This window comes from Tachyglossus aculeatus, chromosome X3 (assembly GCF_015852505.1).
Source record: "Tachyglossus aculeatus isolate mTacAcu1 chromosome X3, mTacAcu1.pri, whole genome shotgun sequence".
Lineage (NCBI taxonomy): Eukaryota > Metazoa > Chordata > Mammalia > Monotremata > Tachyglossidae > Tachyglossus > Tachyglossus aculeatus.
The window spans coordinates 16,207,041-16,231,502 of record NC_052099.1 but is presented as its reverse complement, the minus strand read 5'-3'; the positions used below and the strand labels follow the sequence as shown (position 1 = coordinate 16,231,502).

Sequence of the window (24,462 nt, the reverse complement as noted above, 5' to 3'; positions counted from 1 at the left end):
TTACCCTTCGCTGCTCACGTACCACTATCCCACAGCCTTTGATCACTGCCATTGTCCGCCCCCTTTGCTCTTATGCTCGAGCTGCTGAACACCGCTGGCGAAAGTCCAAAGATCAAGCCAACCTTGTTCACTTCGAGTTTATCCTTTCCTGCCTTAACTCTGCCCTCTCCTCTGCCACGCAAAACTGTTTCTCCTCCCTTCTTGACACCCATGCCCATCAACCCCGTCAGCTCTTCCAAACATTTAGCTCCCTTCGCAGGCCCCCTGTTCCTCCCCCTCCTCCATCCCTCACCCCCACTGATCTGGCCTCCTACTTCATTAGTAAAATTAACTCCATCATGTCTGAGCTCCCCAAATTCACACCTCCCCCTTTTCCAACCCCCCCGCTCTCAACGCTCTCCGCTACTCCCTCATTCTTCCCAGCAGTATCTTCAGATGAGATTTCCTCCCTCCTCTCAAGTGTTACACCACCCACCTGTGCTTCAGACCTCATTCCCTCTCATTTTATGAAATCTCTCGCTCCTCCCCTCCTCAACTTCAATCTTCAACCACGTTCTCTCCACTCGTTCCTTCCTCTCTGCCTTCAAACATGCCCACGTCTCCCCATCCTACAAAACCCTCTCTTGACCTCACCTCCCCTTCTAGTTATCGCCCTATCTCCCTCCTACCATTCCTTTCCAAACTCCTAGAACGAGTCGTCTACACCCGCTGCCTCGAATTCCTCAACGCCAACTCTCTCCTTGATCCCCTCTAATCTGGCTTCCATCCCCTACACTCCACCGAAACTGCCCTCTCAAAGGTCACCAATGACCTCCTTTTTGCGAGATCCAACGGCTTCTACTCTATCCTAATTCTCCTTGACATCTCAGCTGCCTTCGACACTGTGGACCACCCCCTTCTCCTCAACACGCTATCCAACCTTGGCTTCACAGACTCCGTACTTTCCTGGTTCTCCTCTTATCCCTCCAGCTGTTCATTCTCAGTCTCCTTTGCAGGGCTCTTCCCCCCCTCCCATCCCCTTACTGTAGGGGTTCTCAAGGGTGAGTTCTTGGTCCCCTTCTCTTCTCTATCTACACTCACTCCCTTGGTGAACTCATTTGCTCCCACGGCTTCAACTATCATTTCTACGCTGATGACACCCAAATATACATCACTGCCCCGTCTCTCTTCCTCCCTTCAGGCTCGTGTCTCCTCCTGCCTTCAGGATATCTCCATCTGGATGTCTGCCCGCCATCTAAAACTCAATATGTCCAAGACTGAACTCCTTATCTTCCCTCCCAAACCCTGCCCTCTCCCTGACTTTCCCGTAACTGTAGACGGGACTACCATCCTTCCCGTTTCAAAAGCCCACAACCCTGGTGTCATCCTCGACTCCGCTCTCTCGTTCACCCCTCACATCCAAGCCGTCACCAAAACCTGCCAGTCTCACATTCATAACATCGCCAAGATCCGGCCTTTCCTTTCAATCCAAACCGCTACCTTGCTGGGTCAATCTCTCATCCAATCCCGACTGGATTACTGCATCAGCCTCCTCTATGATCACATCCTCCTGTCTCTCCCCACTTCAGTCTATACTTCATCATCATCATCATCAATCGTATTTATTGAGCGCTTACTATGTGCAGAGCACTGTACTAAGCGCTTGGGAAGTACAAATTGGCAACACATAGAGATAGTCCCTACCCAACAGTGGGCTCACAGTCTAAAAGGGGGAGACAGAGAACAAAACCAAACATACTAACAAAATAAAATAAATAGAATAGATATGTACAAATAAAATAAATAAATAAATAGAGTAATAAATATGTACAAACATATATACATATATACAGGTGCTGTGGGGAAGGGAAGGAGGTAAGATGGGGGGATGGAGAGGGGGACGAGGGGGAGAGGAAGGAAGGGGCTCAGTCTGGGAAGGCCTCCTGGAGGAGGCCTACTTGTCTGCTGCCCGGATTATTTTTGTGCAGAAACGCTCTGGGCGTGTTACTCCACTCTTCAAAATTCACCAGTTGCTGCCTGTCAACCTATGCACCAAGCAAAAACTCCTCACTCTCGGCTTCAAGGCTCTCCATCACCTCGCCCCCTCCTACCTCACCTCCCTTCTCTCCTTCTACAGCCCAGCCCGCACCCTCTGCTCCTCTGCCGCTAAACTCACTGTTCCTCTTTCTCACCTGTCCCACCGTCGACCCCCGGTCACTTCGTCCCCCTGGCCTGGAATTCCCTCCTTCCACACATCCACCAAGCTAGCTCTCTTCCTCCCTTCAAAGCCCTACTGAGAGTTCACCTCCTCCAAGAGACCTTCCCAGACTGAGCCCCCTTTTTCCTCTCCTCTTACCCATCCCCTCTCCCTACCTCCTTCCCCTCCCCACAGCACCTGTATATATGTTTGTACAGATTTATTACTCTATTTATTTTACTTGTACATATTTTCTATTCTATTCATTTTAATAATGATGTGCATATAGCTCTAACTCTATTTGTTCTGACGATTTTGACACCTGTCTACATGTTTTGTTTTGTTGTCTGTCTCCCCCTTCTAGACTGTGAGTCCGTTGTTGGGTAGGGACCGTCTCTATATGTTGCCAACTTGTACTTCCCATGCGCTTAGTACAGTGCTCTGCACACAGTAAGTGTTCAATGGATACGAATGAATGAATGAATGAAATCAAATCAAATTTCTGTGCCTCCATGGGCAATCCACAAATTCTCCGTGAAAATGACCAACACCACCATGGTCATGGAATTCCTTCTGCTGGGATTCTCGGAGGTCTGGGAGTTGCAGCTGGTCCAGGCCGCGATGTTCCTCCTGATCTACTTGGCGGCCCTGACGGGGTATCTCCTCATCGTCGCTGTCACCACCCTCGACGGGCACCTTCACACCCCCATGTACTTCTTCCTCAGGAACCTGCCCGTCCTCGACCTCGGCCTCATCTCTGTCACCGTCCTCTAATCCATCCATGACTCCCTGATCAATGGCAGAGCCATTTCTCTATGGGGTTGTGTGGCTCATGTCTTTTTTGTGATTTCGTTTGCTTTCTCGGAGTTGTCCGCCCTCACGGCCATGTTCTACGACCGCTACGTGGCCATCTGCCTCTCCCTGCGTTACGAGGTCACCATTGACCGAGGGGCCTGTGGGAAGATGGCGGCCGCCTCCTGGATCGGCAGGGGTCTTTTCGGGACGATGTTCACAGCCGGGACATTAACACTGAGCGTCTGTGGTTCTAACTTGATCCAGCAGTTCTTCTGCGACGTCCCTTCCTTACTGAAGATCTCCTGTTCCGATACGCACGTTGCCATCGACGTCAGCGTGGCCACTACATTTATATTGGCTTTCATCTCCTTCATTCACATCGTTGTCTCGTAAGTGCGCATCTTTCTGGCCGTGCTGAGGATGCCGGCCGCCGAGGGCCGCGCCAATGCCTTCTCCAACTGCCTGCCCCACCTCGTCATCGTGTCTTTATTCGTAGTGAATGGAACCTTCGCCTACCTCAAACCCGTGTCTGACTCTCCCTCGGCCCTGGACCTGCTGGTGTCTGTGTTCTACACCGTGGTGCCCCCGCCCTGAACCCCCTCATCTACAGCCTGAGAAATCAGGTTATGAAGACCACCCTGCGGAGAATGATAGCAGGGAAATGCCTCTAAAATGGCGGTAGAACCTTCTTCACCCTGAGGTCAGAGTCCCTTCTAGCCTGGGGGATTCTGGGTCCCCACCCCTTGGGGTCGTTCACATGGGAACTACTGGTGACCATGGAGTCTCCCACAGAGAAAAATGGTCAGCCAGTTGCTGAGACCTCAAGTTCCAGGACCACCATACCCGAATGTATCATAACGCCAGCAGTCTAAAGGGAATGGTGGCCATGGAGATTGACTATTTGCTTGTAGCATTTGTAAAGCGATTAGTATCAATCAGTCAATCGAGTGCTTACTTGTGCAGCGCCCTGTACTAAAAACTTGGGAGAGTACAATATAACAGAATTGGTAGATACGTTCCCGTTTTGTGCCGGGCACTCTACTAAGCGCTGGGGTAGATATGAGACGATCGGGTTATACCCACAAGGGGCTCACAGTCTTAATCTCCATTACATAGATGAGGTACCTGTGGACCAGAGGAGTGAAGTGACTTGCCCATCGTCACCTAGCAGGTATATGGCAGAGCAGGGATTAGAACCCAGGTCCTCCTCTGACTCCCAGCCCCGTGCTCTTTCCATTAGGCACACCCAGTACATTAGTGTTAACTGGTACTAGACCAAGATCAGTCCTTGATCAGGACTGAGATGGCGGGAGAATGAGGTAGCCTTTAATAATCAGTCAGTCAGTTAATCATATTAATTGAGTGCTTACTGTGTACAGAGCACTATACTAAGTGCTTGGTAGAGTACAGTAGAACAATATAATGGACACATTCCCTGACCACCCATTCTACCAGAGGGGTATACGGACATTAATGGACATAAATAAATGACATAAATAAGCGCTGTGGGGCTGGGGCGAGGGGATGAATAAAGGTAGCCAGTCATGGTGATGCAGAAGAGAGTGGAAGAAGAGGAAAGGGGGACTGTAAGGGGAGATAGAACTGTAAAGGAAGACTAGGAAAGCCAATAGCCATGGCACCCAACTGGACCATGGGGTTTGGGTCTGTTAGACAAGGGGGCAGAGAAATTGAAGGGGTGGTCATTGGGGTCACTCATGGATCCTGGGCCCAGAGCAGGAGACAGAACAGCCAGAAACCAGACTGTCCAGTACAAAACCAGATGCACGTGTGTTCTGCACACAAAAGCACTCAATAAATACGATTGAATGAATGAATCAGTCAATCAAACTATATTTTCTGAACACTTACTGTGTAGAGAGTACTGCACTGAGCCCTTGGGAGATTATAATGCAGCAGAGGTGGTAGACAGGTTTCTCTGCCCACAGTGAGCTTACAATCTAGTGCGGGGAGACACGTTAATATAAATAAATAAATTATGGATTTGGACATAAGTGCTGTGGGGCTGATGGCGGAGTGAATAAAGGGTGCAAATCCAAGTACCAGGGTGATGTGGAAGGGAGTGGGAGAAAACGAAATGAGGGCCTAGTCAGGAAAGGCCTCTTGGAGAGGATTTGCATAAGGCTGCGAAGGTGGGGAGAGTGAAAGCTCAGAGGAAGATCGCATAACTAGTCAGTTTGCCAGAGTTTTGTTCGTTATCGGAATTTCTCTACATTATACATTCATTGTTAGCGTTGAATATGTCTGTTAATTGTATTGTGCGCTGTTAAGCGCCAACTATAGTGCTTTACATGCAGCAAGCACTAAACGAAGACAATTGAATGAATTTGTGACCATGGGCATTCTCGTGGGTGAGGGAGGTAACATTAGTGGGACAGTCTGAGCTCTGATGAACGTCGGAGATAACGTCACCTATGGGACTCCTGAGTCTTCCAGATAACGAGTCCCTCGGGGTGAGCCCGGGGCTGGTCCTCCCAGGGGAACCGCCTCCCCCTGTCCCGCCAGATTAGCGGCTGCTGTCTCCGAGAAACCCAAAGCACTGGTTTTATGCCACACTCTTTCCCGTCCCTGCCACAAACCCGCATAAGGAGGCGAGGAGGAGGAACTCAGCATCCCCAACCCTGGACCGCCCCGGTGAGTCAAAGTCAATCGCTCAATCCATCCATCGTAGTTATTGAGCTCTTACTGGATACGTAGAACTGTACTGATACAGTGGAGTTGATAGACAAGATCTGCCCCCACACGGAGCTTACAACTGACTGCGTGCAGAACGCTGTACTAAGTCCTTGGGAGAATCCAGTACAAAAGAGTAATGATGATGATGATAATATTTGTTAAGCGCTTACTATGTGCCAAGCCCTGTTCTAAACACTGGGGTAAATACAAGCTAATCAGGTTGTCCCACGTGGGGCTCACAGTCTCAAACCCCGTTTTACAGATGAGGTGACTGAGGCACAGAGAAGTGAAGTGACTTGCCCAGAGTCACACAGCTGATAGGTGACGGAGCTGGGATTAGAACCCACAACCCTGGGCTCTTTCCATTTAGCCACGCTGCTTCTCTAGTGGGTGGGCACAATGCCTGCCCTCAAGAAGCTTAGAATCTAGTGCTAAAGGACACATTAAAATGAATTACAGATAGGGAAGCTAACAGAATATAAGGATATGGACGTGTGTGAGAAGCAAAGTGGCCTAGTGGAAAGATCACGGGCCTCAGAGCACCTCGGTCATAATTCAAGCTCCACGTCTTATCAGCTCTGTGACCTTGAGCAAGTCACTTCACTTCTCTGTGTCTCAGTTACCTCATCTGTAAAATGGGGATTAAGACCGTGACCCTCTTGTGGAACAGGGAATGTGTCCAACCTAATTGGCTTGTATCTACCCCAGCACTTAGTATAGTGCCTGGCACCTGGTAAACTCTTAAATACCACCCACAAAAGGGTAGCTGGTGGAGCTGGGATTAGAACCCAGATCCCCTGACTCCCAGGCTTTCTACTAGGCCACGTTGCTTCCCAATCCCAGACCAGAATGGAAGACATGGAATGTAAGGCCGGGTTGTAAAGAGGGGCCAGATAGAAAGCCAGGAATGAGGGGAAGATGGAACCGGAAGTAAGGGTGTGAGATGAGAGGCTGGGAGTGGGATGTGGGTGGAAAACACGCTGTTGTGGAAAAGACACTGACCGCCCGAAGGAGAGAGTTAGGAGTTAGGATGCGTGGACTGCAAACATCTAGTTGAAACAAGTTAAAACCAAGCTGCTAGGATCGCAAGAGAAGGACAAAGGCCCATGGAGCTGAGACTAGACTAGCCACGAAGCTCTCTGCGGGCCTAGAACGTGTCTTCCAATTCTGTTCTACTGTACTCCCCCCAAGGCTTAGTACAGGGCTCTGTACCCGGTTAGTGCTCAGTAAATACCATCGACTGATCGATTGCCTACTGCACTGCCTTTCATGCTAAAAATAACCGAATCTATCTACCTGAGTCGGATTCCTTCAGTCATTGTTGGTTAGGTTGAAGAGGAGCCTACCTGCAGAGCACACTCAAAATAAGGAAGGGAACTTATATTCATTTTTGTAACATATATTTATATTAATGTCCATCTCCTCCACTAGACTGTAAACTCGCTATGGGCAGGGAACGTTTACACTAACTCTCTTCTATTGTACTCTCCCAAGCACTTAGTACAGTGCCTTGCACACAGAAAGCGTTCAGGTAACATCATTAATGTTAAAGAAATATTAGGCAACGTAGGTAATTCATTCATTTCTAGACTGTGAGCCTCGTGTGGGCAGGGATTGTCTCTATCTGTTGCTGAATTGTACTTTCCAAGCACTTAGTACAGTGATCTGCACACAGTGAGCGTTCAATAAATATGATTGAATGATATCAAGGTGCCATTATGACACACACCAAAAAGATGTTAGCAGAAATGATCAATTAATCAATGATATTTATTGCGCACTTACTGTGGGCAGAGCACTGAACTAAGTCCTTGGGAGAGTGAAACAGAACAGAGTTTGGAGAGTATAGTGGAACAGAGGTGGTAGGCAATATTAAAATATATTTGTAAAGTGTGTGTGTATGTGTGTGTGTTTGTATGTGAGAAAGAGAAAGAGGTGAGTCGTGGGGAGCGTGGGAAAGACAGGGAGTATGTGCACACAAACTGTACCCAACGGCTCAAAGCCAAACAGACTCAACAACAGGAGATAAAGGGACCAGGGCAAGAAAAACAAGCTTGCACCTGCAAAGCTCGGAGGCAACCTCAAGGCCATATCCGCAGCCAGCAATGGTTGGCAACGGGTGGCTGGGGGCCAGCCAGAGCAAACGCTTCGTGATGGACAGAGCTGTTGCTAGGCTAGTGGCTGGAGGGTGGCGAGTGAGTGTGCTACACGGCCTGAGAAAATCCTGCCCCCGGGCAACGGGGGGTATAAGAGACGAACAAGACAAGGGGGGGTGCACACATACACAGGTGCTCTCTCTCCCTCCCTTTCTCTCTCTCTCTCGTTCTCTCTCTCTTTATTAACCATGTAATCGCGGATAGCAAAAAAACGGCAACCAAGCTTTGGACCTCTGGCTGACTCTTCCTGGTGTGAACGGGCGGCCTGCGTCCGGAGACGTCCGAAGACCCGGAGAGGGTAAGAACCCGAGAGTTGCCCCCGAAACCCCGGGGAGCAACGAGTGGCGCCCAACGTGGGGCTCGAGTACCCCCATAGGGGAAGACCAGGGAGAGTGCCCCGTAGGCCAGGTAGCTAAAGGTCAGGCGGGAAGATGGGGACGGTACGATCGCTGCCCATATATAAGCCAGAAGATAAGGAATTGTACACCCGGCACTGTTACAAGATATTGAAAAGTAAAGGGGTAAAGATTGAGCTGAAAACAATAAGGGAATTTATAGGGAAGGTAACTATGACCTCCCCGTGGATACTTGATTCCGGGATCACGGAGGAGCGATGGGACGTTATTGGGGAACAGATGACGGCCTATGAAGACTCCCACCCGGGGGAGCTAAAGGACGTGGACTTTCTTATACACGGTATCCTCCGTGCGGCCTTTCAAGGGCCAGAGAAACTCGTTCGTAAGTTTGACGCGACCTGCCAGACTGACAAGGAGGAAGCGGGGCAGGAAGGTGAGAACAGCCGACAACCTGAGGAGACTGGTCAGGCCGAGGCAGAGACACCCCCCCCACCACGGGCCCCGAGTTACCACCGCATCTATCCTGATCTCGGGCCTTACACCCAGAATGAAATGCCCAACGCCGAGCGGGAAAGAGGAGATCAGGCTACACAGACGGAGGTTGAGAATGAGATAGGGGATACGAGGGAACAGTTCAGGCAGATGGATGTGGGAAGCAAGAAACCGATCGTTAAAAGTGGGGAGAGGACGAGAGCGGTTTCAGCCCTACAGCGGGCTTTGGAAGAGGCGGCGGCGAGGGGAGAGGACGTCACGGGATGGGAGGTATTCCCCGTGATAGAAAGACCAGACGGGGGACGAGGTTTCGCCCCGATACCTTGGGTGAAACTCAAAGAGTTGAAGGCGGCGTGTGTCGCCTACGGTCCCAGCTCCCCTTATGTGAGCCAGCTCCTGGACACTATGTCCTTGGAAAGCGTTTTGACCCCGAATGATTGGAAATCCCTTGCCCGCGGGTGTTTGGATCCCGGACAGGGCCTTATATGGATATCTGATTTTACCACCGCTGCGAAAGAACTAATATGCAGACGGGGTTTCCCGAACCCCGCCGAGGCTTTTGCAGCTATGACCGGGACGGGACGATTCGAGACTCCTGAGATGCAGGTCAACTACGATCCCGAGGTGTATATGGTGATTGCCAGGGTTGCCCTAACTGCCTGCCAAAAGGTTCCCGAGAAAGGGGACCATCGCTCCCCCTTAACGCAGATCAGACAGCGCCCGGACGAGGCGATTCAAGATTTCGTTTCACGCATGCAGTCCGCGGTCACCCGTATTATAGGGGATCGGGACGGCGCCGAAATTGTATTGAAGCAGATGATCCGAGAGAACGCGAATAGTGCCTGCAGGAAAGCATTGGCAGGGCTGCCCAGAGAGGCCACATTAGGAGACATCCTGCAAAGATGCGAAGGGGTTGGAGGAGAAGAGTACAAGGCGCAGATGCTTGCGGGGGCAATAATGAAAGGATTATCAGGAGTCGGGGAAAGGGGGCGACAGTGCTTTCGGTGCGGACGGATGGGACACCTGATGGCTCAATGCCGAGCTCAGGACAAAAGTGGCCCCCCAGCACAGCCGAGAAAGGGTGTGACTTGCTTTGAATGTGGGAAGCACGGGCATTATGCGAAACAATGCCGCTCGAGGCGGAGACCCCGAACGGCGTCGGGAAACGGGTGGAGGGGCCCCGCGCGGGCCCCAAGTCACGCGTTCCCCGTGTCAGCCGCGGGAGAGAGCCCGAAAAAGGTTTCTCTCATAGAGGAGTACCAGAGGCTTCGGTCCCGGGAGCCACTTGGGCTGAAGTCCGATGCCTGGCCCCAGTGGAAATCCGACCCGGGGACACTGTAAACGTCCCAATACAGCCCCTCCCCTGGAGGGCCCTAGTGGTGGGGCTTCAGACAAGAGCGGCAGGGGTCGTTCATTCGTCCGAACGGGGGGAAGGGCCCGGGAAGATTCCCCTCACCAACCATCATCCGTATGGTATATACCTAGGATCGGGAATGGTCATTGCTCACGCTACGCCCCTTGACCCCCCGCCCCCTGATCCCCCGCCCCCAGCCATTGGAATAATACAAGAAATAACCCTTGATAAACCCTGGCGGACCCTCTTAGTTGAAGGAAAGCCCCTTAAAGGGCTCCTGGACACCGGGGCCGATCGCTCCGTTATTCAGGATTGCTGCTGGGCAGCGGAGTGGCCACTAGCAAACCACTCGATGGGGGTGCAAGGCGTGGGGGGACTGCAAGCCGTGAGAGAGGCGGGCCGTTCGTTGATTTGGTCATGCCGGGGAAGGCAAGGTGCGTTCGTCCCGCTGTGCGTTCAAGGGCTCCGTATGAATCTGTGGGGTAGAGATGTGCTGCAGGGGCTGGGAGCCCACCTTATAGATGAAGCTGATCCTTTTTAGGTGGGGCCACTGGGTTCCGGGGCTTGTCAACACCCCCACTGGTATGGCTTCCACACCCACCGGTACGGGTGGACCAGTGGCCCCTGACCAAGGACAAGCTGCAGGCGCTGAAGGACCTAGTTGCGCACCAATTTGCACAGGGGCACCTAGAGGAATCGTTCAGCCCCTGGAACGCCTCCGTATTCGTTATAAAAAAGAAAGCCGCGGGGAAGTGGCGCTTCCTCATGGATTTAAGAAAAATCAATGCGCACATTGTGCCAATGGGACCCCTACAACCCGGATTGCCCTCCCCTAACATGATTCCAAAAAATCACCAGATCCGGGTCATAGACATTAAGGACTGCTTTTACAGCATCCCGTTACACCCTGACGACAGGGTGAAGTTCGCTTTTACTGTCCCGAGCCCGAATTTCGCGGAGCCAGCACTCCGGTACCAGTGGAAGGTACTGCCACAGGGCATGTCTTGTAGTCCTACCATACGCCAGTGGTTCGTGGGGCGGATACTCGCCCCTTTCCTCAAGGAATACCCGGGGGCGACGATCGTCCATTACATGGACGACATCCTTCTGGGTATGCCTGACCAAGGGCAGGTACAGACGCTCACCCGGCGAGTGGTGGCAGCCCTCGCAGCCCAGGGTTTATTCGTAGCACCTGAGAAGGTACAAGAATCAGCCCCGTGCACGTACCTTGGGTTTGACGTCACCGAGACCAGGGTGACTCAAAGACCACCCCAAATTGACCCCCGAAAATACGTCACGTTAAACGATATGCAGGGTTTGGTAGGGAAGATTCAATGGATGCGCGCGAGAACGCCCATCCCCTCCGCCCTCATGCAACCCCTGTACGATCTCCTAAAAAGAGACCCCAATCTTAAATCGCACCGCGAATGGACGGAGTCCGCGAAAAGCACACTCCGAGAAATCACACAGCGGTTGGCGGGTAGCCATACTTGTCGAGCTGAACCCCACCTCCCCATGGAGGTCACGATATTTCGGGAGGGTAGCCTTTTCGCGGCTGTACAGCAAGGAACCGAGATTCTCGAATGGTGTTATCCTTGAAACCCCTCCCGTGTTCTCCCAAAGGAGACTGAGCTTCTCGGTCGCTTTTGCCAGAACGCCATACAGAGGGTAGTGGCGCTTTCAGCCACTTACCCTATAGTCCATGTCGGGATAGCCATGGGAGACCTTGAGGCGATAGCCAGGGACAGCTTCCTGTGGGCCATGCTCCTACAGCAGGCCACCTTTACGGAACGCTCCCCGTTGACTCTTAGCCACTTATGCGAGGGATCGGACATTCTGACCCCTCGGGTGATCTCCGATACTCCGGTCGGAGGAGACAATATCTTTACGGGTGCCACCAAGGAACACCGGGCGGTAGTTTTCAATCAGACCACCGGTGCCTTGTCGGTGCTCGACACACCATACGGCTCGACTCAGCGAAATGAACTTTTCGCTATCATATGGGCAATGACTAACTACCCCCAGGCGATCAACATTATCTCGGATAGCCTGTATGCCGTTAATCTTGCCCGGCGAATCGAAACCTCCATACTTTTCGACCGGCACTCGGAGATTGGGAACATGATCTCTCAGCTTCAGGCCGCCGTAGCGGCTAGGGAATGTAAGGTATACCTCATGCACGTCCGTTCCCACACGGACGGACAAGGGCCGATCTTTGAAGGCAACCGAACTGTGGATGCCAGCCTGCACCCCACAGGGCCGTCACTAATGGGGCTGGATGCCGCGGCTGCGGCGCATAGGGAGTTTCATCTCCCGGCCACCTCGCTCCGCCGGCTGTATGGGGTCACTAGAGAGGAGGCCCGGTCTATTGTCTGGCGCTGTACTCGCTGTCTTCCGTTCACCCCACGGCCGGCAGGGTCGACGGGTGTGAACCCCCGGGGGCTCACGCCGAACGAGCTGTGGCAAATGGATGTCACCCATTGGGGGACCTCCACGATTCATATGACCATTGACACCTTCTCCGGATTCATGCTGGCGACACGCCAAGCCGGAGAAGCTGCAAGACATGTGCAAAACCACTTATACCATTGCTTTGCCACTATAGGCACACCCCAGGAGATAAAGACCGATAATGGCCCCTGTTATGTCTCTAAAGCCATGTCCCTCTTTTTCTCCTCCTTTGGCATCTCCCATGTTACCGGGATACCTTACAACCCTAACGGTCAAGGCATAGTGGAAAGGGCGAACAGGACACTGAAAACTCTCCTGCAGAAGCAGGGGGTGGGGAAGCGGGTCACGCAGTGCGCCCTAGACAAGGCAACGTATACCCATAACTTTCTATCTGTCGATCGGGAGACGGGAATCTCCCCCGCCATGCGGCACCTCTGCCACGGGTCCACGACCGTGAAACCCCGGCGCCACCACCCGCACGCACGCACTATGGGGCGAGCGATGTGGCGTACTGTGGAGGGCGATTGGCGCGATCCTGATCCGGTACTAATTCGGGGTCGAGGATATGCTTGTATCTCCACAGGTGACGGCCCCGTTTGGATCTCCTCGCGACACCTCCGCCTCGTCGGGGAAGACGATGCCCAGCCGCAGGGGAAGTCCCAGCGCCCTGATTCCCCTCCTCCCCCCCCTCCTTCCCCTTCCCCTTCTTCTTCCCGGGGGCGCGGTGGGGAGGGAGGCCGGGACGCGGATTAACTGGACTGCTCTGGTAAATAGCCACCTGAAGGATGTTGAGGAGCAGAGCGGGGTTTGGAGGTGGGCCCTCCTCGCCAATGCGCCTTTGTTGCGCATGGTCTCCTGGAGGGAGGACTCCCCCCAACTCTCATTTCAAGGGAACGTGACCAAGCTCATGGGCCAGCACCGGGGTCAGTCCCCAGACACTGACCAACGTGAGATCCGTATTCGGGGCGCTATCTTGCGCAGCACTGGTCCCCCCATATGCTGGTACACCGGCAATGGGGCTTTCTCGAACCAGCCCGAGGTAACCAGATCTTGCTTGCGGTTGCTAAATTTCACTTATACACTGGAAGTCAACATACCCCAAGGTCAGGGGCACCCCACACACCGAAACCTTACCCTGCTGGGGATCCACGGCACACTTCAGTGCACCCCCGGCGGCACAAAATCCAGCGAGGGAAGCGGGGGGTATTTTGGCCCTATCCGTAATGCGAGCTCGCTCCCCGGTCCTGGGAGAATGTGCGCCGAGGGTCGGGGTGGGGTTTGGATGCCTCTAACTGACTGTTCCACGGGCATGTTCCGCTGTATTCCCCATAATGATAATGGTACCCTCCTACTCTCCTGGGATAACCACATTGGGGACCACACGTATACGGAGGCGGCCGCACCAGGGCTTTACGCGTTACCGTGGGGGACGCACCACCCCGGTCTCTGGAAAGCCTTTACTTCCCTGCGCTCCCCCACCGCGACTGTCAGGATCCGCTCGTGCGCCTGCCCTGATGGGGCGACGTGCCAGGATTACCCTTTCTCGGTGTATCGTATTATTTTCCGTGAGGGTCTGAACGTTTCCCTGCACTTGCAGGGCAATTGTGCCGACCATGATTATGTCTTTCAAGGGAACGCCCTTATCCCTGTCCCTTACGCGCTTATAGCCTGCCCAAGTACTGACTCCAGCTGGAACCTTACTGCCTCCCGGTCGGCTTATGGCGACTTTTCCTTGTCCACCACGGGTTCCTCACAATGCGTCCTTATGTCTCGGGCGCGACCCATGACCACGGAGGGTGCGGCTGATTACGCCGTTTGGCTGGTCCGGCGGCCCCGCTACACCCTTATACCCGTTAAGTCCGGTGAACCTTGGTTTTCCCAGGCTTCCGACCATCGATGGCATACCCTAGCGACCCACTTGCGCGGCTTGCGCAACCGCAGGGAATTGTTTGAGGCCATGCTGTGTACCGCGAACCTCACGTTTTCCGCCTTCCAGGAATGGCAAATCCTGAATCTGTACGATCGGACTGGTTTCCTCGCGTCTCAGCTCTCGGCCTTCATGCACTCCACCCAACTGGCGTGGGGGGTTCAGCGTCACCTGGACGCTTCCCTGCAGCAGGAGCTGATCGGCCTTGAGCACGTGATCGAGACGCTCGGCGACGAGGTTCGCCTCCTGTCCCTACGGCAGGCGGTGAAATGCGACTACCGGTATCGGCATGTCTGCGTGCTTCCGCTCCGCTGCAACGCCACCAACTCTTCGTTCCCTGCCTCCTGGGATGGAGTAAAGAAACGCCTGGAGGGACTTTTCCTGGCCGCCAACGTGACCGGCGAGTTACAGGAACTGTGCCGCCTTATCGACGAGCTCAACGCCCAGTCGCTGCGCTTCCCCAAGGCTTGGGACGTCCTAGGCCGCGGGGAGGACGCGGTGGAGGAACTTTGGGACTGGATTAAACGCGTGATGCCCGGGGGATTGGCCCCTTGGCTGGTCTCGGTCCTTGCCGCCACTGGGGGGGTTTTGCTTTTGCTCATGTGCCTCCCGTGCCTCCTTCATCTCTTTTGCTCCATTGTTGCCCGGGTGGTCCGCGAGCTTAAGGTCGAGATGCTCCCATTGCGCGGACGCCCTTAGCGGTCCCCGCCATAACGGGAGGGGGACACGTGGGGAGCGTGGGAAAGACAGGGAGTATGTGCACACAAACTGTACCCAACGGCTCAAAGCCAGACTCAACAACAGGAGATAAAGGGACCAGGGCAAGAAAAACAAGCTTGCACCTGCAAAGCTCGGAGGCAACCTCAAGGCCATATCCGCAGCCAGCAATGGTTGGCAACGGGTGGCTGGGGGCCAGCCAGAGCAAACGCTTCGTGATGGACAGAGCTGTTGCTAGGCTAGTGGCTGGAGGGTGGCGAGTGAGTGTGCTACATGGCCTGAGAAAATCCTGCCCCCGGGCAACGGGGGGTATAAGAGACGAACAAGACAAGGGGGGGTGCACACATACACAGGTGCTCTCTCTCCCTCCCTTTCTCTCTCTCTCTCGTTCTCTCTCTCTTTATTAACCATGTAATCGCGGATAGCAAATAAACGGCAACCAAGCTTTGGACCTCTGGCTGACTCTTCCTGGTGTGAACGGGCGGCCTGCGTCCGGAGACGTCCGAAGACCCGGAGAGGGTAAGAACCCGAGAGTTGCCCCCGAAACCCCGGGGAGCAATGGTGAGTGGGTGGGGTATTAGGACCCCAGCCCCTTTTTCATTGCTCCAAAGCCATTGCCTTCCTATCCTGGGTCTCTGTGAAAGTGAAAATGCAGACTTAGAAGCCAAAACGGAGGGACGCTGATAGTTGAAAATAAAAATCGGGATTTTCAGATTCCTTCCTCTAAATGTGCTCCTTCTCTGTGCCTCCATGGGAAATCCACAGATAATCCGTGAAGATGGGAAGCACCACCAAGGTGAGAGAATTCTTCCAGCTGAGATTCTCGGAGGTCTGGGAGCTGCAGCTGGTCCAGGCCGCGCTGTTCCTCCGGGTCTACCTGGCGGCCCTGATGGGGAATCTCCTCATCGTCGCCGTCACCGCCCTCGACCAGCGCCTCCACGCTCCCATGTACTTCTTCCTCAGGAACCTGTCCATCCTCGACCTCGGCCTCATCCCTGTCACCGTCCCCAAGTCCATCCACAGCTCCCTGATCAATGGCAGAGCCATCTCCCTATGGGGCTGTGTGGCTCAGGTCGTTTTAGTGATTTCGTCTGCTTTCTCAGAGTTGTCCCTCCTCACGGCCATGTCCTACGACCGCTACGAGGTCATCATGGACCGAGGGACCTGTGGGAAGATGGCGGCCGCCTCCTGGCTCAGAGGGGGATTGTTTGGGGCGATATACACAGCCGGGACATTAACAATGAGTTTCTGTGACTCTAGCCTGATCCAGCAGTTCTTCTGCGACATCCCTTCCTTACTGAAGATCTCCTGTTCCGAAACACGCATCGTCATTGACGTCAGCATAGCCACTGCATTCGGGTTGGCTTTCATCTCCTTCATTCTCATCGTGATCTCGTACGTGTACATATTCCGGGCCATGCTTGAGGATACCTGCCGCCAAGGACCGTGCCAAAGCCTTCTCCATCTGTCTGTCCCACCTTGTCGTCGTCACCATCCTCCTCTCGACTGGAGCCGTTGCCTACCTCAAGCCCATGTCTGATTCCCTCTCGACCCTGGACCTGCTTTTGTCCGTGTTCTACACCACGGTGCCCCCCGCCCTCATCTACAGCCTGAGGAACCAGGACATGAAGGCCGCCCTGGGGAGGGTCCTGAGGGGGCGTACATTCCTCCAGAATAAAGATCCCCTCTTTGTCACCTGACATTTGCCCCCAGAATGTTTCCAAACCCCATGGTTGTGAACTGCACTGTACGGCAATGTGTTGTCGTTTCTCCTTCCCTGGTGTTCAGTCAATCGGCGGTATTTACCGAGCGCTTACTCTTTGCAGCGCACTGAACTAAGCGTTTAGGAGAGGCCAACACAACAGAAATGGCAGAGACGTTCCCCTCCCACAAGGAGCTTACAGTCTTGACCACTCTTCGTATACTTATCTCCCTTCCCTTGACTTCCCAGATACCAAATCCTTCCCTGACTAAATTGCTATTTATCCAGAATCATGGCATTCCTTTTTCAGCTGATCCATCTCATGTCCACTACAGATCACTCTCCCCACCTTCACAGCCTTACTGAATGCAAATCTGTTCCAAGAGGCCTTCCCTGACAAAGCCCGCATCTCCTCATCTCCCACTCCCTTCCGCATCCCCCTTGCACTTGGATTTGCTCCCTTTATTCACCCTTCCCTCAGCCCCACAGCACTGATGTCCATATCCATAATTTATTCCTATATATTCATCTCTGTCTCCCCCACTGGTCCGTAAGCTCACTGTGGGCAGGGAATGTGTCTACCGACTCTGTTATATTGTACTGTCCCAAGCGCTTAGTAATGTGTTCTGCACACAGTAAGCGCTCAATAAATACCACTGATTGATTGATTGATTGGCTAATATGGTCCCGGATGACTTTCTGTGCAATATTTTAACATTACGTGGATAGCCTCCTACTCTCTAGCTTCCAGTTGCTCTCCCAAAATGGACTCCCAGTGCTTGGGAATATTGCCATGTAGTACTTGGGGTGGTTGGAGTATGTGGGTTTCCCCCGCCTCCACCCACCCTATTTATTCACCATCCCTTCTGGGTTTCCTGGACTCTTAGGTCTTTACTCCCAAGGACTTGGATACTTATCCTACCCCAGTCCCACAGGGATTATGTCCAAATCCTTGCACTCTGTTGCTTCCCATCTGTAATTCACTTGAATGTCTGCCTCCCCCATAAGATTGCAAGCCCCTTGAGATGGCCTAGTGTTATCTCCAAGGGCTTAGAACAGTGCTGTGGTAGTGCTCACCAAACGGAGAAGCGGAATAGCCAGCGGAAAGAACCCGGGCCTGGGAGTTAGAGGTCCTAGGTTCTAATCCCCTCTCCAGCACATGTCTGCTCTGTGACCTTGGTCGAGTCACTTCTCTGTGGTTCAGTGTTCTCATCTGTAAAATGCGTTGAAGACTGTGAGCCCCATGTGAGACAGAGGCTGTTGCCCGACCTGATTAGCTTGAATCTTATTGAGTGCTTGGCACATAGTGATTGCTTAACTAATGCCACAATCATTATTATTACTATTATCTTCAATGAATAAGAGGACATAAACACAGACAAAGGAAAGAGCGGTTAAGGGGGAGATCCTAGATCATAAGGAGGGAATCAAAAAGAGACCCTTGATCACAAAATTGATTCCAGATGACAGAATAGTAGCCTCTGAGAAGACATCTTAGAATCTACGAGGAGACGGTACTGGGAAAAAGAAATCATACCAGCCTCCGCCACATAGGCTCTCAATCACTAATCATCACCATCAGTGGGGTTTACTGAGCGCTTAGTGTGTGCAGAGCACTTTACTGAGCCCTTGAGAGAATACAATATGCCAGAGAAGCAGCATGGCATAGTGGATAGAGCATGGGTCTGGGATCATGGGTTCTAATCCTGGCTTGGCCACCTGTCTGTTGTGCAACCTTGGGCAAGTCACTTCACTTCTCTATGCCTCAGTTCCCTCCTCTGTAAAATGGGGATAAAGACTGTGAGTCCCACATGGGGCAGGGACTGCATCGAACCCAATTTGCTTGTATCCACCCCAGCGCTTAGTACAGTACTTGGCACATAGTAAGTTTTTAACAAATACCATTATTATTATTATTATTATTATTATTATTATTATTATTATTATTATTGTTTTCATTACAGTATAACAGAGTTGTTAGACACCTTCCCTACCCACAAGAACCGAAAAGTCTAGAGAGGGAGACAGGCATTTATCGAAATAAATAATTTATGATATACAAGTCGTAATTTATAAATATGAAGCTCTGTGGGGTGCAGAGTAGCTTGAGTATCCTCCTGGCAAAGCCAGGATGATTCATTAATTCATCATTTCAATCACAGTAGTTTCTGGCGGCTTTCAGTCAAGAAGTTCCTCAGAACAAAAGAGGAATCCTGCTTTCTCCAGAGGGAAAAGAGAGGCCACGTGGGAAGGATTATAAATTGCTGCTAGAGCGGAGTGCAGAATGTGAAAGACACCATCGGGAACTCCTCAACAAGAGAGTGATGTCTCCTCCCGGGTGCAACCAGCAATCAGTCACTGGGATTTACTGAGTGCTTACTGTGTGCAGGGAACTGAACTAAGCGTTCAGGAGAGTACAATATAACACAGTTGGGAGATACATTCCCTGGCCACAATGAGCATACAGTCTAGAGAGGGAGATGGATTTTAATTAATCCATCAGTAGTATTTAATGAACGCTTCCTGTAGGCAGAGTTCGGTACTATACTGTGCAATATAACAGAGTTGGGAGACAAGATCCCTGACCACAACGTCAGAGATGGAGGAGCTGAACAAATTGTTCCTCTCCCCCTCCTCCCTCTCCCCATCATCCTGTCTTACCTCCTTCCCCTCCCCACAGCACCTGTATATATGTATATATGTTTGTACGTATTTCTTACTCCATTTATTTTACTTGTACATATTTATTCTATTGATTTTATTTTGTTAATATGTTTTGTTTTGTTGTCTGTCTCCCCCTTCTAGACTGTGAGCCCACTGTTTGGTAGGGTCCGTCTCTATATGTTGCCAACTTGTACTTCCCATGCGCTTAGTACAGTGATCTGCACACAGTAAGCGCTCAATAAATGCGATTGAATGAGTGAATGAATGAACAGCAAAAAAGGGAGGTTTTTTAAGTCTCGGAGAAATGTGACGAGGAATCGCCTGTTCCCATCCATTGGTAAGTGCCAAGGTGCGTCAGGAAATCCATTTCAGTGACCTTCAGCTGTTTCATTGTTCATGTGAGTTCGTGCCTGATCCTTGTCTTCCTCTAGCTTGATAAGTGCTTACTAATTCCAAGCACAGGGCCAGGCTCTGGGCCAGATGCAAGATTGGACAGAGTCCACGTCCCACAAGGGGCTCCCACTCTAAATTGGAGGGAGAACAGGTATTTTTTATAGGTACTGCTAAGCACCTAGTGAGTGCTTTGTTATAATAATAACAATATTAGTAATTATGGTATTGGTTAAGCGTGTACTATGTGACAGGCACTTTACTAAACGCTGAAATTGTTCTAAGTGTTGGAGTTGATAGAAGATTGGACATAGCCCATGTCCCACACAGAGCTCACACTCTAAGTAAAATGGAGACCCGGCAGTTTTTTATTGATACTTGTTAAGCACTTAATATGTGCCTAGTACTGTTCTAAACTCTGGGGGAGATACGAGATAATAACAATAATAATAATAATGTTACTTGTGAAGGGCTTACTATATTTCAAGAAATGTTCTAAGCACTGGGGTAGATACAAGGTAATCAGGTTGTCCCATGTGGGACTCCCAGTCTTAATCTCCACTTTACAGATGTGGTAACTGAGGCACAGAGAAGTGCAGTGGCTTGCCCAAGGTCACACAGTAGACAAGTGGCAGAGCCGGGATTAGAACCCACGTCTTCTGACTCCCAAGACTTTGCTTTTCCACTAAGCCATTCTGCTTCTCTAATAGACCCTCTCCAACATGGGTCTCGCAGTTTACTTAGCAGGGAGAAAAAGTCATTAATCACTACTTGCAAATGAAGGAACTGGGGTCAGAGGAGTTATGTGACTAGCCAAAGGTCTCACAGCAGGACACACTGCAAACTAGTGCCAGTGCTATAATTCAAATTCTGTCTTCTGGTCTAGGAATCTCCTTGAATTTTGTTTCGTCTCTGTGCTTCTGTCTCCCTATCTCTATTTCTCTACATCTGTCTGTTTTAAGTCACCCTGCAACTTCGTGTTTACCTTTGTGTTTACTGGAGAAGCAGCGTGGCTCAATGGAAAGAGCCCGGGCTTGGGAGTCAGAGGTCATGGGTTAAAATCCGGGCTCTGCCAACTGTCAGCTGTGTGACCTTGGGCAAGTTACTTAGCTTCTCTGTGCCTCAGTTACCTCATCTGTACAATGGGGATTAAGATTGTGAGCCCCACGCGGGAAAATGTGATCACCTTGCATCCTCCCCGGCGCTTAGAACAGTGCTTTGCACATAGTAAGAGCTTAACAAATGCCATTATTGTTATTATTATTATTATTATCATTATTATTATTATTATGGGGGTGAGGAGAGTGGTGGTATGCCAGACATGGAGGGGTTGCTCCAGGGCAGATAGGCTAGTGTGACTAGATAAATAAGAGGAGTTGAAGTATCTCAATCCTCACAAATATTTAAGAACAGGGAACGTTCCCGGGAGAATAAATCGGTTTGAGAGCTTGTCTTCATTCCAGGCGAGAGGCAGAAGGAAGAGGAATCTGAGAGGTAATATGCAAGCTAACAATTTCACTTTTCCTATGTTTTTCTCGGAGTGATACTCAATTGCCTTCTTGGTACCCTCAGGCAATCCGCAGACTACATGGCCAATCACACAGTTCATTCATTCATTCATTCATTCATTCATTCAATCGTATTTATTGAGTGCTTTCTGTGTACAGAGCACTGTACTAAGCGCTTGGGAAGTACAAGTTGGCAACATATAGAGATGGTCCCTACCCAACAACGGGCTCACAGTCTAGAGGGGGGAGACGGACAACAAAACAAAACATGTGGACAGGTGTCAAGCCATCAGAATAAATAGAAGTAAAGCTAGATGCACATCATTAACAAAATAAATAGAATAGTAAAATAAATAGAGTAATAAATCTGTACAAACATATATACAGGTGCGGTGGGGAGGGGAAGGAGGTAGGGCAGGGGGATGGGGAGGGGGAGAGGAAAGAGGGGGCTCAGTCTGTCACAGTTGTGACAGAATTCCTCCTCTTCGGATTCTCGGAGGTCCAGAAGCTGCACCTGGACCACGCCGTGCTGTTACTCCTGGTCTACCTGGCGGCCCTGATGGGGAATCTCCTCATCGTCGCCGTCACCGTCCTCGACCGGCGCCTCCTCAGCCCCATGTACTTCTTCCTCAGGAGCCTGTTCGCCCTCGACTTCTGCTACATCTCCGTCACCGTCCCCAAATCCATCCTCAACTCCCTGATCAACAACAGATCCATTTATTTCAGAAGCTGTATGGCCGAATTCTTTTTGGTGGTTCTGTTTGCTGCTTCGGAGGTGTTCGTCCTCACGGCGATGTCCTACGACCTCTACGCCGCCATCTGCTACCCCCAGCGCTACGACGTAGTCATGAAGAGAGAGGCCTGTGGGATGATGGGAGCCGTCTCACGGCTCAGCGGGGGGCTTTTCGAGGCGATGTACTCTGCCGGGACGTTCACATTAACCTTCTGTGAACCAACGTGATCCAGCAGTTCTGCGATGCTCCCTCCTTACTGAAGATCTCCTGTTCGGAAACACACGTTGTCATTGACGCCAGCGTGACTCTGGCTATCGGCTTTAGTTTCGTCTCCTTCGTCTCCATCGTCATCTCCTACATCCACATCTTCTTGGCCGTGCTGAGGTTCCCATCCACGGAGAGTCGGGCCAAAGCCTTCTCCACCTGCCTGCCCCACCTCGCTGTCGTCTCTCTTTTCCTCTCGACCAGTGCCTTTGCTTACCTCAAGCCCCTGTCAGACTCCCCCTCGGCCCTGGACCTGCTGGTGTCCGTGTTCTACACCGTGATGCACCCCGTCTTGAACCCCCTCATCCACAGCCTGAGGAACAGGGACATGAAGGCCTCCTTGAGGAAAATTTGTGGCTGAAACCCATCACTCCTTTCCACTCTCCCTTCCGCATCGACTCTGAAATTGGTTGTGTACCCCTTCAGCACTCTGTTACTCCCCCCAGCCAGATGATACTCGTATAAATTGTCTCATGATCTATTATTTTCCTAACCCTGATCTACTTTAATGTCCGTCTCTCCCTGTAGACCATAAGCTTCTTGAGGGCAAGTATCATGTCTACCAACTCCTTTGCGTTGCTTAGTACAGTGTTCTGCAAACAGTAAGTATTCAATAAAAACCCATCGATTGATTGATTGATTTATTGCCGTCCCAGTCCCCAACAATGAATAGGGACAGGAAGCCACAGACCCCAGAGGGGACGACGGGAGAGATAGAGAAGGCAGAGAAGGGCGATCCTGGAAACCAAGGGTGGAGTGGTCATAGGATGGTGAGAGGCTGCTGTGGGGATGGCGATGGTCTCACAGTGACAGAGTAGCCAGGGGGTAGGGGTGTAGAGGCGAGGATTACCCAGAAACCATTGCTAAAGGAAGTGGGCCACAATCAGAGGCCATTAGAGCACCAGATAGGACAGATCCTGGGTCATAATTGCCCAGAGAGAAAACAGAAACTAGAGGGAAAGACTATATCCTTAGTTTGTTTAAGGGTACTAAAGGGCTTACTATGTTTCAAGTACAGTATCAACTGATGGGGAAAGAGAAGAAGCATGACCTAGTAGGTAGAGCACAGGCCTGGGAATCGAAAGGAGCTGATCTGCCACTTTTCTGCTGTGCGACCTTGGTCAAGTCGCTTCAATTCTCTGTGCCTCAGTCGCCTCATCTGTAAAATCAATCAATCAATCAATCAATCGTATTTATTGAGCGCTTACTATGTGCAGAGCACTGTACTAAGCGCTTGGGAAGTACAAATTGGCATCACATAGAGACAGTCCCTACCCAACAGTGGGCTCACAGTCTAAAAGTCTAAAATGAGGATTAAGACTCGGAGCTCCATATGGGAAAGGAACTGTGTCCCCTAATTAATTTGTCCCTAACCCAGAGTTTAGTACAGTGCTTGGCACATAGTAAATGTTAAACAAATACCATTAAAAAGATAATAATGATAGATAGATATAGAGCCACTGAGCAGATAGGTGGTGGAGCTGGGATTAATAATAATAAATGATATTCATTCATTCATTGATTCAATCGTATTCAGCACTAAAGAGAGACAATCCCTGCCCACACAGGGCTTACAGTCTAGAAGGGGGGAGACAGACATCAAAAGAAGCAAACAGTCATTAATATGAATAGATAGAATTATAGATATGTGCATATACAAACAAGTGTTTCTGGGGCTGGGAAGGGGTAAAGCAAAGGGAGGAAGCCGGGGCGACGGGGAGGTGAGGGGGAGCTGAGGAAAAGGGGTGCTCAGTCTGGGATGATAGTGATATTATCATCATTTGACACCAGTCTGCATGTTTTGTTTTGTTGTCTGTCTCCCCCTTATAGACTGTGTGCCCATTGTTGGATGGGACCGTCTCTATATATTCCCGACTTGTACTTCCCAAGCGCTTGGTACAGTGCTCTGCACGCAGTAAGCACTCAATAAGAAAAGCAGCGTGGCTCAGTGTAAATAGCACGGGCTTTGGAGTCAGAGATCATGGGTTCAAGTCCCGGCTCCGCCAATTGTAAGCTGTGTGACTTTGGGCAAGTCACTTAACGTCTCTGTGCCTCAGTTCCCTCATCTGTAAAATGGGGATT

General features: G+C 51.3%; 1 pseudogene; it reads left to right on the top strand.

Annotated features, from left to right (window-relative positions):
- Positions 1-2,716: 2,716 nt before the first annotated feature.
- On the top strand, positions 2,717-16,818 carry LOC119948789 (annotated as a pseudogene).
- The last annotated feature ends 7,644 nt before the right edge of the window (positions 16,819-24,462 follow it).